Here is a 5,179-nt window from a genome sequence, read left to right on the forward strand (position 1 = left end):
TAAAATTTAAAAAAAAATAAAAAGACACACACAAAGCTCTCCATTATCTCCTCTAAAGATGACGACTCCATTTTCACCTCCAATTATAACTACACTTTTCACATTCACATTCTCTCCCTCGTTAACACGGATCTAGAAAATTTTGATATTAAAATACTAAAAAAGTAATTTAAATAATAATATATAATTTAAAATTCTATTGTTTTAGGTTTTATATTTTTTAAAAATTAAATAATTTTTCTCTTAACACTACCATTAAAATTTCTCTTTTTTCATATATATTACTAAACAATTATTTAGGAATTCACTTTCCACACAATTAGAAGCCAACTCTTATTGATATTTATATATAATTAAAAAAATTCTTTCAATTAATACAATTGCTACACTAAAACTAATTTCAAAAGAAAATAAATAATATTCTGAGTTAATTTTTAAGAAAGAACACTAATTTTGTTTAAATCTAAGAATTGATCATTCTAACAAATATCTAATATAAAATTTTTAAGGTCTCCCTTCTTTCCTCCAACAACGCGGACGCCATTCCCTCCCCCTCCAACGATGATACGCTTCTTTTTCTTCTACTAGTTTTAAATGTTTCTTTTTTTCTAAGTTTTGAATTTTTTTATGTTTTGGATATTTCTTAGAGGTTTTGGATTTTATTTTTTAATATGTTTAGATGTTTTTTTTGCTTTTTAATTTTTTCAATAATTTTGAACTTCTCGTTTTGTTATTTTTCTAGATTTTTTTAACTTGATTTTGAATATCTTATTTTTGTTAGAGTTTAGATGATTCTTTTTATTAAGTTTTAGATATTCTTTTTATAACGACCTTCTTCTTCTACTAGTTTTTAGATGATTTTTTTACTTGTTTCGGTGTTTCTTTCTTTTTAAGTTTTGGATGTGGTTTTTTATATGATTTAGATGTTTTTATATGTCTTCTTTTTAGATTTTAGATTATTTTTTAATAGTTTTAGATTTTTTTTAATATTTTTTGATATCTCATTTTATTAGGTTTTAGATTTTTTAAAATGATTTAGATATCTCTTTTTTCTTAGATTTTGGATATTTTTTTTATTAAATTTGGGATTTTTTTTTTACAATGATTTTAGATACTTATTTTTTTATTTTAAATTTTTTTTATTTTAAATGCTTCTTTTCATTTAATTTTAGATGTTTTTTGTAATAATTTGAATTCACATTCTCTCCAAAAAAAAATTCAACAAAAGAAAGTTACTAGTTAGCTATACTTGATTACACCCTTTATTGATTAACTAGCAAAACTGTTAAAATAAACATGAAGCCCCAATTTAAAAAATGTCTCTTATTTGATTTTGCAAGACTATCTTTTTATCGATACTTTTTTATATGACCATCTGCTATCTTGTATTCTTGTTAGTTTCTTGATAAATATGCAACATCCGAATTTTTCAATCACGAGTTAGGAGAGATTTAATTTTTAGAATAAAAGTTACATATGGGTGAAGATAGATATATTAAGAGGGAACCAAGATATTAAGCATGGAGTTAAGTTCCAACTAAGGATAGTAATGGATATTCGGGGGATAGGTACTTCTCTCTCGCTTTCCATTTTAGTTTATGAAAATGTTCTCTGTTCTTATCTCATCTCTCTCAAAGATCACCGTTTAATTGTCCTGCGAAAATGGCAGATACCTACAGGTATTGCCTTAAAAACTTACACAAAACACAAAAATTTAACACGAGGATATTTTAGTAAATTTTCTTTTTGCCTTGATTCCACACAATTTCCATCCCTAGTTTATTAACGGAGCAAGTTCTCATCCCGTAAGCATTCTGCGGGACTCACGGTTACCTGCTTCCATAGATTTTCTTTTTAAAAAAAGTATAGATATACAATAAAAATATTAAATAATGTGAATAATGGATATATTGGATGTTCATTTCACTAGATGTGCGGATTGTTATTCTAATATTAAAATTTAGATGAATAATTTAAAGATGTAGTATATTTTAATTTAATTGGTAATTATTCATTTTTTCAAAAAAATTATTAGGTACCTAGCATAATCCTTTTTTCTATGCTATCCTAGTTCCAATCATATTTTTCTATAGCCATGATTTCACGTAAATTATAAATAGAAGTCTTCTCACAATTCAACAACTATCACTGGATAGACCTAATTTAACGACAACTTAAAGCCAATGTGAAAAAAATCACGATATCTCTAATCACACAGACCATCACAAATTGTTTGACCATCACACAGAGCAGACCTGCCTGTATTCAATTTAAACAAAAAATGTGAGGGGCGGAGACCATGCAATATGACACCAAGGCTTCATTTTGCATAGCTGGTTTATCATGTTCCACAAGATGTTTATATTAAAAACCTCTCAAAATCTGTCATAGATAAGCTTGAAAGGGAATAAGATATTGAAACAATCGTTATTCTGAATTTTACAAAATAAATGACTTGCTATTCCAAATAAATAAGACAATTTATGACCACTAACTAAAAAGGAAGAATAGCGATGAAAAATGGTCATTTAAATCCAAGGTAAGAAAAGGCGGCTAATATCTGTGGAGAGGAGTGTTAGGGACAGTAAATTTTGTGATTTATAACTATCAATTAGTTAAAAGGAAAGGAGACATTGATTTTCAGTTTTATTGTCCATTTGAGATCAAATTTGCCATTGAAAGAGACGATGATTACTCGAAACAAGGTTAATAACATGCTATCCGAGAAAATTATATTTGTGAGAATAGACGAAGAACAGACGAAGCCATTACCAATACGATCCCTTCTTTATTTTTGGTTTGTAAGGATTTGTTTATTGTTTAGTGACTTAAAATGAAAATTTTAGTCTCAAAATACAAAATTTCACTTCCTTTAATACCTCTAAAGAGTAAGACACAGTTTCTATATTTATCTTAAATCAAATTTGATACCGAAATATAATTCAGTTCAGTACATTTTACACTAAACACAATATAAAGACTTAATTTAATCTAATAGGTAGCGTTTGTTTTGAGGTACTGGGACAGAGACTGAAAGATTGAAATTCAGTATCATGTTTGTTGACTCAGAGACTAGTACTAAAATTTCTGTCTCTGTCCTTAAAATTTCAGTATTTCAGTACCTCCAAAAAGTGAAGACACATGGGACTAAAATTTTTAGAGACAGAAACTGAAACTTTAATAACATTTTATACCTAAAATACCATCATTTCAATTAATTAATTCCAATTTTACCTTTTGTACAAATTAAATTAGAGTTTTATTCTTGTTTTCATTTTTGTCTCTCACTTTGCACTAGACAGAATACTAAAATTTATTTCTGTCTCTATCTCTTAGTCTCTGTCTCCCAGTCTTAGTCTTTCAGTCTCTGTCTCTCCACCAAACGTTACCATATTTCTTAGTCTCTATCCTTTAGGTAGCGTTTGTTTTGAGGTACTGGGACAGAGATTGTGAAACTGAGACACAATATCATGTTTGTTGACTCAGAGACTGGTACTAAAATTTCTATCTCTGTCTCTAAAATTTCAGTATTTCAATACCTCCAAAAAGTAGGGACACAAGAGACTGAAATTTTTAGAGATGGAGACTGGAATTTTAATAACATTTTATACCTAAAATACCCTCATTTCAATTAATTAATTCTAATTTTATCTTTTTTGCAAATTAAATTAGAGTTTTATTCTTGTTTCAATGTCTGTCTCTCATTTTGCACCAAACAAAATACTGAAATTTATTTCGGTCTCTGTCTCTTAGTCTCTGTCTCTCAGCCCAGTCTTTCATTGTCTCTCTACCAAACGTTACCTTAGTCTCGCTTAATCTCCATTTTTCTATCTTAACATGTGAAATAACTTAGATTACTGAAAGTTTATTTATTTTTTTATGTCTAAAATAAAGACATTATTTGATTATAGAAATACGAGTGTTCCATATTTTGAGTTTGGTTAAACAAGTCAAGTAACAATGAGAATAATTTATATTTTTGTGCTACTTGAATATATAGGTCATGTACAAAGAGCTATTGTTACTCCTAAATTTGATAATACTAATCCTTCTTATTATATGATTTGTTCAAATTACTCCATTCTTATTATTTTATTTTTCTTAGCGACAGAAAAGGCTCATGGAAATTAAGGACAATTTAGGACTAGTAAAACATAATAAAAAGTGGCATAATAAAGTTAAATAATAACAGACAGTTTGCGTTGTTGGTGATGATAAAATGGGCATGAATTTACACTTGGCTCGTTTGTTTGTACTTTTAGGACACAATAAATTTTCTTTTCATGATATAATTATGACAAGATAAACTTGCCATAATCCATGGATACATATAAAGGAAATGATTTAAACCTAACAAACAATCCAACTATTCTACATACACCCATCTCATATGATACTAATTCAATATGATCAGATCAGATACGACACAACACCCCCCACCCTATCCCCATAACCTTGATAAAATCTATATTCAAAGTTTAGTATAATTATCACAAAAGGAAAAAAAATTCAAAAGTTTAATGGGTTCTTGGTCAGAGTACAAGAATCATTTTCAGATAAATAAAAAATGAACTTCAGATGTATTCTCAAATTAAAATCATAATGAAGAATGCTAAGAGGCTAAAATTTTTATCGGGAGAAAATTAAAAAATTAGTTATTGTTCACTCAATATACAAGACAAATGTAAACAAAATATTAATTACATAAGATTTTTCATTTAGTTATACTTAAGAATGTAATAATAAAATTAGTTATAATGTTAATTAGCGAAGAAAATGGACCATGCCTGGTACACTCAAGTAACACTTTGAAAATTGGACGAATGATGTAGCAAGAAGAGGTGAGAGGAGGAGGTAGGTGATTGGCTTCTTTGCTGTTATCTGGACAATTTGGCTAGAACGAAATGATAGAATCTTCAGGAATCAAAACTCACGTGTGGTGAATATTATTAGTAGATCCTTCTTGCTCTTCAGTGAGTGCAGTGGTGGTGAACTCTATAGTTGTTGATGACAATGTTAAAAATAATTAGAAATTATTATGACTAGAATTGTCGAATTATTTTTTATTATTTTATATACTCCATCTTGTTGTGTTGAGTTTTTTCTTAAAAATAATATAATAATAAATACCGTAAAATAATAAATCGGTGTTAGTTCTTATAATTTTTTTTAAAAGATC

This window comes from Arachis duranensis, chromosome 6 (assembly GCF_000817695.3).
Source record: "Arachis duranensis cultivar V14167 chromosome 6, aradu.V14167.gnm2.J7QH, whole genome shotgun sequence".
NCBI classification, from domain to species: domain Eukaryota; kingdom Viridiplantae; phylum Streptophyta; class Magnoliopsida; order Fabales; family Fabaceae; genus Arachis; species Arachis duranensis.